Source organism: Rhinolophus sinicus, linkage group LG04 (assembly GCF_036562045.2).
Source record: "Rhinolophus sinicus isolate RSC01 linkage group LG04, ASM3656204v1, whole genome shotgun sequence".
NCBI lineage: Eukaryota > Metazoa > Chordata > Mammalia > Chiroptera > Rhinolophidae > Rhinolophus > Rhinolophus sinicus.
Window position 1 is genome coordinate 118,718,175 of NC_133754.1, and position 13,422 is coordinate 118,731,596.

At 34.8% G+C, this 13,422-nt stretch overlaps 1 protein-coding gene across 4 annotated transcripts in view; it reads left to right on the forward strand.

Moving 5' to 3' along the window:
- Window positions 1–13,422, forward strand: part of LINGO2 (leucine rich repeat and Ig domain containing 2) — a 1,139,090-nt gene that overhangs the window by 656,633 nt on the left and 469,035 nt on the right. For all 4 annotated transcript variants that reach the window (XM_074330289.1, XM_019736291.2, XM_019736290.2 and 1 more), the window contains exon 4: window positions 11,555–11,636. The gene's annotated coding sequence lies outside the window, so the exon portion shown is untranslated. The remainder of the gene's footprint in view (window positions 1–11,554; window positions 11,637–13,422) is intronic.

Here is a 13,422-nt window from a genome sequence, read left to right on the forward strand (position 1 = left end):
AAATAAAAAAGAACACATTATTAAAACTAAGTTGAATGCTTTGGAAAACTACATAAGTGCAAATTGTTTTTTATTTGCTGATGGTTTTTATTTATTGAAATGCATATTCCCTACTCAACCTTTGGGGGAAGAACTAAATTCATTTCTGTAAATATGGATCTGCTAATTGGAATACCAAGCTTTCTTTCTTACACAAACCACAGCTATACACCCTTCCTTACCTCCATAAATCTCAATCTTATCAGCTAACTATTGTACTTAAAAGAAACTCACACCAAAACACAAGAAGAGATAGGAGAACAAAAGTCTTTCCTATCTTCAAAGAGCAGGACCTTCACCAACTTACCCATAATATTAAAAGGAGAAGGAATTATAGAAGAAAGCTACCCCTTCTTCTCCCAAGTATGACATCATAAAGCAGGTGGTCACTGTCATTTATGAATATTGCCCAATCGGTATCCTATAAACTGGATCCAGTTGGTGGTGGAAGGTAGAGAGAAGTAGAATGTGAATTCCTCTCCTCTACCATACATAAAACATTAGAATATAAATAAGCTCTTTTGAGGACAGAGGTGATTCTTTCTAAAATCTTTGCACTTTCAAATACCTTGAAACCTAGATCTTAATAAGTGTTGGCTATACAAATGATAATGTAATGGAGGAAAATTAGCTTTCCCTCTACACTTCTAGGTTCTTAGCTGACACACTCTGTAATAAAAGACATATTAACAAAAGAAAAACAAACAGAAGTTTAATAACATGTGTACCTCCCGTTAAAAAACATAATTCGACTGAGTAAATTTGAAGATCTAATTGACTTTATTCAATGATTCATGAATCAGACACATTTCATCTAGCAAATAGAAAGGAACTCCAAGGAGCTCTACAAAATGGAAGGCTTTTTAGGAAGAAAGGAATTGTCAGGGACTAAGTAATGAAGAGGGACTGTTTCAGTCAAGGTCACCTTACTTGAAAGCAAGACAGGCGGTCTAGCAGGAAGATTACTTCACTAGTGCTGACCAGGAAATTCCAGATAGGCAGGTTAAAATTGCATTTCTGGGAGAGGCTGCAACTGCAATTTGATTAGGTATTAAGTCTCAGTTTGGTGACGCGGGCTTAGCACAAGTGACTCCATTTTGGACCTGTTTTCTCTTTTTCAACCCTCCCATATTCATGGGCAATAACCAAGAATACTGAGTAAGTGCCCAAAATAACCCAAGCCCATCACCTTAAATACCATCTCCAAGTAAAGAAAAAAGATGCTGTGTGTGTGTGTGTGTGTGTGTGTGTGTGTGTGTGTGTGTGTGTGTGTTGGGAAGTGAAGAACCAGTGATGGCAGGTTACCAGGCAAAGCAAGGGTATATTTTCTGTGCAGATTTAAGTCTTTGCCTTCTCTGCTGACAGTTTCTAGAGATTTAAGAGTTATCTTCTTCATGATACAGAGAGGAAGATACCCTTACAAATGGAAGATTTTCCTTATAAATGTAAACATGTCTTACAAAAGGGTAACTTCTATTTGGTTTTCACAGCTTCTCCTTTGTCTGCTGTGTCCTCAAAATAATCATCTCCAAATAATCAATATGCCAAAGAAGCATTTTGGGAGGGGGGGAGGGTATTTTTTTCTCCCCTTCAAAAATAATTTTAAAACATTTTGTAAATTACAACACACTGTAATTTACAATGTCCTGTGACAAATCAGATCTGGGAATGCAGTGAGCATTTAGGCAGAAATCCTTCCTCAGAAATCCTGGATACAATTACATAATTTTAAACTATCTTCTTGATGTCTTTTCAAGGCTCTAGAGGCACCCCCAAATTTTAGAAAGCTCAAAAACCCTAAGAGCTCATACTGACATTACAGCACCTGTAATTCTCATCCTCATGTCTTATGTAGCTATTCACTACTCAAAGTATTTCCCTTGAGAAAGGCAGAAGAAACTTTTATCCTAGTGAAATGAAAGCATTTGGCTTGATAAGAAAGAATATGTGCATATGCAAAAGAGATGTCTGCAGGGCCATACTTTAAGAGCGTAAATTTCAGAGCCTGTGTTTGAGTATACCAGTACTTTGGAGCCTTTTAAGTAGCAATGATAGATATGTTTTTCTGTTTTGTTTTCTTTGTTGTTGTTTTTTGTTTTTGTTTTTTTTTTGTTTTTTTTGTTTTTTGTTTTTTAAATCTACAGCTATTTGTCATTAACAGCTGAGAAGCCTCATCCAATAGCTAACCTGTATTGATTGAAAAGATCTTGGTAAATTAAGCAGAAAAAATATTCCATGATTTCTTTCCCTAATTAACAAGTTTGGGTTAATGAGTGCAGCAGTGGTATTTAACATGTATGCCATATCAGCAATAAATTAGGATCAAGTCTGAATACAGCTAACTGCATTCCTAGACCTGAGTTGTCACAGGACAGAGAAGATTAAGATTTATGCTGTTGCTTATCTTTGTCATTCTTGTGGGTGTATTATGGATATTTGTCTACACTTTACTCAGTCTTCCACTGGGTGATATGATATTTCCCACACATTTTATGTGAGTTGAGAAGGAGCAGAGGGTGTTTCATGGAAGGATTGATTATATTGAATGAATTCTCATAAATTTCACGTCAAATACTTGCAGACAAATTCCTTTAAATATTTATGTGTATTAATTACCATGCATATGATCCAAACCTTATTTAGCGGTTTCAAAATTAATAATATCAGGGTAGTTCAAATAGGATTGACTTATGCTAAACCATGTTACCTGTATTCCAGAAATACCTGATGGATAAAAATTGAAAATTGTTCTATAATGCATTCTCTAAATGCATTGCAGTGGTGGGAGAAGCATACCAAAAGAATATTTATCAGAAGTTTCTAATGTCCGTAGACTCTTAGAAGACAGCCTACTATTGCAAAGGCACAGAGAATGAAACAAAGCTAGTTCCCCGCAACAAATAGAACGGTCTCTGGCTGGCTCTTATAATATTATCTGTTTGATTAGTGAGCGACTTGAACTTGGTCTGGGCTTTTTTCCCCTCTAAAGCAGAACTGCACTTTTCTTTCTATCGTCGACTGTATATACGGTTAACATTTTCCCCCTATACCTTCTCATGACATTGACTTAATGCCACCTTCCTCTGGAATGGCTTCTGCCTTCTCTCCTTGGCACTGAGCATGTTAATGGTTTCTTTATTTGTCTCACCTAAGTCAGTGCCCTCAATACAGAAAATTCTAGCACTTACAAAATGGAATCTGGCTCTATGTTCCAGCTCCTCAGAGAACGACCATAAGCTCTGTCTCCTGTTCAAAGATTGTAATTTTATATTATTCTTTTTTATTCTTGAAAAAAATCCATGCAGTGTTTTGTTCCTTGGAACTTGGGGTTTTGTTTCATAAGTTAAAGCCAAGTCAGCCCAAGATGTTTCTGTGACATTTAAGGAGTATTCACTCGGAGTCCTAATATCACGAGCACAGTGTCAATATAAAATGAGGAAATCTTTCCTGTGGAGGAGGGAATACCTTTTAAAAACAGAAATCTAAGCAACAGAAAACAATACACACTCACTCACACACGTGCACACACGTGCACACACATACATACACGAGCACACACATGCATGCCTATGTATGTATATGTGTTTTCTTTTAGGGAGAGAAAGGGATCAGGAAATTTCCAGGGATAATTTTTTATTATAATAAATGTAGCTTTTCTCCAAATGACACAAAACAATTCTGTTTTTTTTCTTTTTTTCCAAGCTCAATTACTTGGTATATATTTATTGAACGCCTACTACTTTGCATCAGCCATTTATGACAACAAATTGCCAGACACTCTCATTCCCATAACGGGTCTACATTTACTTCACTTGAGTGTATGAAACTGGTGCACAGAATCTTTTACTTGTCTTCACTGTGCCTGTTTTCTTCAAGAAAATGATTTGGCTGAACAACTAGTGCTACCCTCAAGCAGATTGTTAGAAGAGGTTAGCAACAAGACTCAACAGTTCAGTTCTGCTGTATTCCTACTCAGATATCAGAAGGATAGCTTCAGCTGTGCTCATCCATATTAAATTGATGTCTTTCCAGACCAATTTATTGGAATTGATTCTGAAGGCTCCTGCCTTTGCTGCTGTCACAAAAGTTAGTCATTAAGAGTTTTGTCACTTGGCCCATAATTAAAGTCATGAAGCCTCTGCTGTATCAGTTGGTAGGCGTGCCGAGAAAAATGATTTTGCAGTAGCAGAACTTTTAGAATTACCTCCTCCAAAGCCAGAAGACAACACATTTATTTTTTCATATACAAAATGGTCGGACAATTATGTTCGTGAACTTTACACCATGTAAGTACACAGTGGAATGTTCACGAACATAATTGTCTGGCCTTTCGTATATCTCCTGAGTATATATTGCAGACCCCAAAAGTACATATCAGGTCACCTCCTGTTCTCAAATCTCCTGATATTTATGCACAGGTCCCATAGGGATTGTAAAACCTCATGGTTGTTATATTAACTAAACAGGGTGGAATGATGTGTGTACAGGGGCTGTTGAAATCCTGTTTATGCTTTTGATGCTTATCCAGTGATTACATGCAGTTGTATGCAGTCACTGCATAGTTTCTAGAACAATAGAGGGCACTTTATCTAAAAGCTTGATCACTCTAACAAGTATAAATACTCCCTTCTCCCAGCTGTCAAAATCCTTTCTCCTCAACTGTGCTGTCTCCTTCCATCTCTTTCATGAACAATTTCCCATCTTACTAGGCAGTGGTGATCTTTCCCTTCTCTGAATTCCATTATCATTAATTGTCATTGACATTTGACAACCATGTTTTACTGCTTTGAATGTTGCACCTTGTATACATAACAAGTTCTTCAAGGGAAAGAGCTAAAATGCTCCTACTTCGTATCGTCCACGTTGCCGAGCACTACACTACGCTCGGAAAATGTACAAAGCAAGTTGCTGGGTAAACCAACACATGAATAAGTGAATACAAAGATGGCGGGAACTGACACAGCATTTTATCAGATGTTATTGAAGGTAAAACTATTTAAATTTGAGCTGAATTATAATAAAATACAGGACTCCTCACAAACAAGAAGTTTTAAAACATTAAAATCTCTTACCTTGGCAAATGATAGTTTACGTGGGCTCTTATAGATCATGATCTAGTCAAGTTGACATATAAAATCACCATCACAATAATGAAAACATTGAAAACCACAAATGTTAGTGACTTGTCCAAAGTTACTCAGCTGGCTAAGGGGAGAGCCATGACAGATATTTTTTGCATGCCTCTCAGGGAGTCCAATATTTTGGAGACTTAACAGACAGTGCAGACAACTGATTGAAGTGTTACCTGTGGGTTGCAGACAACACACCCTAGACTATGTTCTCTCAGATACCACTCTGTAACACCACTAAATTTAGAGTTGAATTTTGAGTCCATTAATATTAATGGTTAGTTCTTTCTCCACTCAATTTTGAGCTGTGGAAATTTTATTTACATTTAGGCCTTGTCACTCTTCGCAAGCTGGAGAAATTTAGGGTTATTATTAGGGTGTTCCCCTTTCTGTTAGAAGCTTCAGAAATATCCTGGGATATTCCATATATTTTAAAAGAAGACATTGACAAATTAAAGTACATCCAAAAGAAGGTGACCAGAATAGTGAAATGTCTGAAAACATGTCAAGTGAGGAATGTATCTGTCATTTTATGTTCAAAAAAGTGGTGATGTTGAGTCTGAAAGATGCTCCACATCCCTGCCGTGCAATGATAACTTCGTTCAATTATTTGAAAAGCTTCCATGTAAAACTAGGCTTCTACATATTCTGAATAGTTCCAGAAGGCGAATTTGGACCCGTATGTGACAATACAAGAAGGCTGACTTCCACTGTGTATAAACATATTTATTCAATAGTCGGAGTTATTGTGTCAGCTCTTTTGTTGATACCAGTGGAGCTGCATTGTTACCCTCACATTGAGTGGGAGATAGCCTGGATGGCCTGAGTCTTTTATGACTTAAAGATCGAATAATTATTTGTCACTAAGCTATACCCAAATGGGTGACAACCAAACATCACTCAGCAATTTTTATTCACCTCACTCATGTGAAGAGCATTTAAGAAAGGTCATGCTATTAAAAGCCACTGCTGACATTGGAACCCCCGATTAATTGTCCATGCTGTGTGTGGTACAGTGTAGCTTTGTATCTTCAGGTGGTTCTCTTCCTCCCTACCTGCTTACCAGAATCCAAAGCTTTCCCTCCAGCAATGAAACAATATAGCTGCTTAGGAGGATGTCTGCCTTGATCTACAAAAGTGGAATGTACTTAAAATAAAGACTTGTCCCTCAATCTTTTTAGGTTAACGGTAGATATTCAGGGTGGCTTATATGCAACAAATGTAATTTAATACAATGCAGTTTGAAAGTGTTAGAAAATGAATCCAACTCTAGAATATACCAGAAGTTTTAAAATAAATAAATTTTAAAACTGTTGCAATGTATTCGATATAATGTTGACAGCAAGGCAACATACATAATATGAATATTCTTTCACTTTTCACCTTGAATAGAATAGAAAGTACGTACTTAACAGTTATTTTGGGGTCTCAATGTGACTCAAATTACCATTCTAGTTAGACTTTGTCTTTTATCTTTAAAAAAAAAATTCACTAAAGCAGCAGTCAAAGCTCATATTTACGTTTAATACAGATTTCATTGAATACACAAGTTCCATGATGAAATTCATTCTATTAGACCCTGTCAGTACAAAACATCAATTGCAGAGGGTCACGCTGCATCTTTCTAGCTGTCACACCAATATCTTGCTGAGTGCCATCTGCGAGGTCTCAGGTTCTTTATTTATACTGGAACTCATTTACTTTGATCCAAGAGCTATTTTTCCAAAATGACTTCAGTACACAAAAAAGCACTTTATTGAGATAGGCCATTGCTTTGGAGAAGGGAATATCAGTGGGGTTCTTTGTGGTTAGGAAGATCTAGACAAATGATGATAATAGGTTTAAGAAGAAGCAATCTTAATTCGAAGAAAATGTGTTTTATATTAAATGAATCTACCTGTCCTAAACTTGTGTAGCTAAAATGAGATTTGGATGCTTTGCAATTCTTTGGTTTTGAAATGCAAAGCCAGTATTTGAAGCTGGCTAATTCTTCTTACACAAGGTATCTGTAATTTAGGTAGCTACCATCAGATGATAACGTTATCTTGGACTAGAGCTGCCTGGGCCAGGTAAAAATATTTTTTAATCTATGTCTAACTGATCCTCATAAACTCTGATGGGCCTGTCCTCTCAATCCAACACTTCACTATCTTTTTAGGAAAAAAAAAAAAAAAAGCAAGAATCCCCTCTCCCCTTTCTTCCTTTATTTTTTACCTTCTATATACAAAGTATTAAGTCAGACAAAGTGACTGTGAAGATGAAGCAAACTATGGCTTTGGCCCAGTAAGAGCTTATGTGTGAACAAGAGAAATAGTCGGAACACAAGTAACTTAGAAAGTGGCAGGAAACAGAAAATACTGTAAGACAAGTACAATGATAACTTATACAGAGAAAAGAGAGGGACGTTCCAACTGAAGGTAACAGAGGGACTTAGCATATGGAAATAATGACACTGAAAATAATATTCTTCTAAACAGAAATAAAGATACAAGTTTGTATTCAGAAAAAGGAAAACAAAGTGATCATACAATTTGGAAGACAAATAAGTTGGGTTTTTTGGGGGAGGCGCGGTGGGGTGGGGAGTGCAGGTATGTGCTCTGGAGGTGGAAGATTCAGAACCAGGATTCTACTATTTATTAGCTGACCTAACGGCTTAGAGTAGGTGCAACATCTCTGTGCTTCAATAGTCTCATTACAAATTATAGATACTAATAATAATTATTTCACAGATTTATTCTAAGAATGAGATTAGTTACAGCGGTGAAGATCCTTCCAGTTGGTAACACACTTCTGCATTCTGCATATGCACTGATGAAATGAGTCTAAAAAGACAGCTGAAGTCTTTGAGCCCAGACTAGGGAGTTGGAATTGGGGCTGCATTTTCCTTCCTCTCCTTGCCCCTCCCATATTCTACAGGGAATGAGGAGCCTTAGAAATGTTTTGAAAAAGATTGACAAGATTCTAGCTTTGATTTAGGGACTTTAATCTGGTGAAGTTACTGAAGGACGTGGTGGATGAAAAGGAGGCAAGACTGTTGTGAAGGCAGATAACTCAGTTAAGAATCCGTTGCAGTAACAGAAGCCAGAGGGGGTGGAAGTCACAGATATCTATAGAGAAATAGCAGCATCCTTTATTTCTTCAAAAAGTCCACTTACTCTCTTTCAAATTGTAGATTATAGAAGAAATCAAGGCCTGAAATAAGAGTTTGGATACTGAAAAAGGAAAATAAACTACAGTAAGAAAATTGATTAGAAAGTGTGGAAGCATTTTAGAAGTAGATTGAATTAGAAAGAGGCTGAAATCTAAGCCAGTTAGGAGGCAGTCAGGTGTTCCGGTAACACACTCCGGGGTACGAAAACTCTTGGATTCTTCCTCCCAGCAATACTTTCCCCCGCAATATTGAACCATCTTCCTCACACACGCGTACTTCTATATACAATTTATTTTCCTTTTTGCTCCTATCTGAGTTTTTCTTAACTATTGTTCTTTTTACCCCCCACACTTGGGTCTTGCACCTAAATATTCAGGAATTCCCTGAATATTTCCCCATCTGCTTTTGAAAAGAATAAACTCTTCTAAATGATTGATTGGGAAACATAATCAGAGTTAAGATGCCTTGTATTAAGAGCTTATACATGAGCAAGAGTCACTATTGTAGAGTCACTTACATATTTCTTTACAAAGAGGTAGTTGAAGGTAGCATTTGACTGTGCAGACAAACAAGATGAGAAATTGACTGTAAGAAGTAATGAAGAAAATGAACACTGGCCAATTCTTGTTAAATTTCTTTCAGAAAGGACTAATATGAACCTATTGGGAAGAGACTGTATCTTTCCTCTGTTCTTAGACGTTCTTGATTTCTCACTGAATTTAAGTGAAACTGTTATTAACTTACAATGATTATAATATCAACTCTTTGGAAATTTAAGTAAACCTCATATGAAACCATAGCTGTACATATTCAATCAAACGGTCAAGTAATTTAGTATAGGGGTTGACATTCTGTTTTGAAAGTGCCCCTATTAAGTTTTTCCCAAAATGAAATAGAGTCGTAATTCCAAGCAAGTTCCCATATAGGTATGTGGTTCCAAGAGTTAGGACCGGCTTCAGTAATGGTCTCATACTGGGAGAAATGGTAACTGTAAGCATGGTCAGTGGGGTGACTGTTTCTTTAATGGAATTTGGAGAAAGGCTAATGTAATACATTGGTTGGAAATTTAGCTGAAAATGTCAGAAATAAACATATCCTGGTTAATGGGCCCACCATTTTAAAAATTGTTTTTCTTTCAATACTTGCTTATATTTCTTATGTCTTTCAACAGTGATAAAACCTATGCTTACAAAAATATCTTCATCAGTAATGACTCTAAGTTACATTTAATAATGAGATAATCTTTTGCTAGATTTTGGAAACAAGGACTAGACTCAGTATTCTGTAGAATGTGTAACGATTTTTCTTGTGCTTTTGCAAAAAATTCTCATTTTGACATATTTTCTTTTAATAAACTATATGATATAGATGTTGAGTCCTCTGTTTTCTCTTGTAATATTGTTGGCTATCTAAAATATTTTCCAGTAGAGAGGATATTTACTTGATTCTTCAAAAACGATTTATTGTCCTTTGACTATAAAAATATAGCTTACCACACCTGAATTTATAAACTTGAACTAATTCCCCCACCTAAACAATTCAGCATATTAATTGCTTACTTTTTAATGAGGATTAAATGAATGAACATATACAAAACATTAATGCAGTACCTGGCCATTAGAAAGTGTCCCCAAATTATAACTATTTGTAATTATTAACATTAAATTTATAAATTTATGAATTAAATGAGATAATATCACATATGTATGAAATTATATAAACACACATATTTAGCATGGTGTATTGTAAGACTTAATGAGTGGTAGCTAAAATTTGTAAGGTAAAATATATTGGAAATACAGGGGAAAAGTACAGAAAAAAAAGTTACCTAAAATCTTATTAGCCAGTGACAAAATGCCAATATTTCATTTATTTTGTAATGTGTTATTAAATTCAAAGGAGCCTGCACTAGGTGACATCAAGATACACGCTTATTTTCAAAATAAGGAAAGTCTTTGTTCAGAATTATTGATAAATTACAAAATAAATAAGAGCAGATGTGTGTAAGATTCGCTAAGTGCTTGTTTAGTATTATTGATCTCACAGTAATGGCACTTTTTTTGAAAAAAAGGAAAACATAGGTTTAAGAAACCTTCATTAGTTATAGATATAATAACATTTGCAAATGGAATACACACACACACACACACACACACAATACTCAAACCATGAATTATTCAAGTAACAAAGCAACAAAGTAATAATCACTATTATTATTGGTCACACAAGTAGCAATGTCAAGCAGAAAATGTAGTTTACAAGTTTTTTTGAAGGAAAGTGATTGACATTATAATTATTTAAAAATGTATTAGTGTCAAATTAATATATTGTACACCTTAAATTTGCACAATGTTCTATGTGAAATATATTTCAATAAAAAAGAAAACATTTCAATAAAAAAGCGAACCTTGTTACACTTATTCTGAGTGAATGAAAAATATCCTATAATAGCTTTTATTGTTTTTTTGCCAATTTATCTTTCTCTCTCCTTTATCTCTCTCTCTGTTTTTGTGGATTGCAGAGGATAATTGAGGTGGAGTTGGAAAGTAGCACAAGAAGGAAAAGACTCATCACGAAAATGGAAAAGTCATATTCTTATTCTAAAAAAAACCAAAAGTTTCATTTTATATTTTCAACATTACAATTACTCCAACAGTAGATTCAAGCCTTTAATTGATTGTATTTAAATCTTCCTGCATAAATAGACCATGATTATTTTGATAACAGATTTTCAGATTCATTCAATTATTAAATACTGAAACCACAAGTAATGATCTGTGACCTGTATGTTGACTTCATTGTCAAATGTTTAACCTTTGAAATGGCAGGTTTATGGACACAGCAAAAATACTTTCTTTTTCAGGTCCATTTTCTCCTTTTCTGCAAACAACTACGTTATAACAACATCCTAGTTTGCCTTCTGGGGCTAAAAATCTTCAAATAGATGAATGTATTTAACATGAGTTTCATTCATTTATTTAATAAAAAATGAAAGTAATTTAATGAATGCCTCAATGATAGACACTTTGTTATGTTCTGCCAATTCCAAGAGAAACATGACAAAACCCTTGCAAAAACCCCAAACATGTGAAGTGAGTTCATCTCTATTGTGTTGCTTTAAAAAGCTTTATAAAATGGGTACTATGTAAATTTGAATTATTATTGTTGTGGTCATTGATATCCAGAGATCCTTCTAGAAGCAAGTAGCATTTTTATTTTCACTTTTTTCTGGCAGCCTTGAAGGGTCATGCAAAGAAGCTCAGAGCAAAACACTGAAAGTGGCCCTGTCAGCATGAGGACCCCAACAAGTCAAACTGGTAAGTGGAAAAGGTGATCCATAGGTATTGTTTCCTGTGTGTCATTAAATCTGTTGATAGTTTCTCTTCTGCAAAAAATCCTCAGAGTTTGCAAGCAAAAATGAGAGTACTTCTAAAAGGAGAGTGCCAGTGAAATTTATTTTCTTCATTACTTAGAAGTCCTTTGGGAGGTGGTATTCTATGGGAAAAGTCACCAATTTAGTTATAAACAGACATGGATTTATAGTAGCTGTATGACCTTGTTAAAGTTGCTTAATTGTTTGAGTCTTAGTCTCTTTATTTTAAAATGGACATTATGGTAATCATCTTTTTATGTTTTCTTATTAACTAAGTAAGATATTGCATGTAAACAATCAACTCATTTCTTAGCATAGAAAAAGAGCTTAAAGATAGGACTAATATTTATTAAATACTTTCCACGTGCCAAGTACTAAATGCTAAATACTTCACTGCACTATTTTATGGAATACTCACAACGACCCTTAGAAGCAGAAGCTAGTAATACTCTCATTTTACAGATGAAGAATCTGCCATTGACAGATTATTTGACTTGCCTTTAAATCACACCCTACTCTCTGAGACAGTTGTTTGAGTGCAGTTCTGTATGATGCCAGAGTTTGTGTTCTTATGTTTATTCATAAAGTCAACAAATATTTATTGGATATCTAAAAATGACAATCTTTTCTTTTTTTTTTTTTAGCAAAAGTGTCATGCTATTTCCTAGATGATTTCTACTTAGAATGTAACTGTATATTTATATGAGGTGTTATAGTTTATAAATAATTTATGAATAAGTGATTTTACTTAGTGTTCAAATACTCTTTGTAAAAGACAAGGTAGGGATCATTACTAATATTGTTACAGATGGAGAAACTGAGGTCCCAAGAGGTGTACTGGCTCACTGGATATCTTATAGCTCAGTACTTCTCAGACTCTCTGGTTAAGGATCAGTGTATTTTTAATCCAATGAAGACTGAATGCTTTTGTAAAATTACTAAAGAATAATTATTTTAAAAATGAAATGATTAAAAGGCAGACACAAAATACAAAAGTTCACATTTTTATTATATATTACCTATATTCTGTGTGTTATATAGAATAATAATTCTATAGGCATAAAATTACTCTATAAAATGGCTATTAACTTTTCTAATGCTTTCTCACCATTCCCATGCTCCTCATGGTACAGACCAGTTAGCATTTGCAGTGTAACCCTAACCTGTAGACCAGACAGTAAACCATATGGCACTGATAGAGCTAATGGTAGGCAATTTTAACACACAATCCCACCCCTTCCATCTTCTAGTCCAGGAATTTTCATATTACTCCACACCACCTCAACATACAGCAAGAAACCTGTTTTATGGTCTTACAGACAAGAAGATCAAATTCCAAATTGTTCACGTGAAATGGATACAAGAAAACTGACAATGCCAAAACATTTTACAGGAGTAATATGAAACAATTGACATGAAAAAAAGTGGGCGAAAAAAACACTTGGAAGCTTATAGAAATAATTTCTTTTAAATTTATTTATAAGACTTTATTGAAAGACTTCCCCAAGATATATGTGTGTATATATATATATATATACACATATACAATATATATGTATATACATATGTACATATATATTTGTGCGTGTGTGTGTGTGTATATTTTTTTTTTTCTTTTCTTTTTTCAATTTGTTTACTTTTTGAAAAGAAAAGGGAGGTTATATTTAGGAGACTGGGCTTTGTCAGTCCCCGAGCAGTACATAGGCCTCGTAAACTTCTAAGAGATAAAA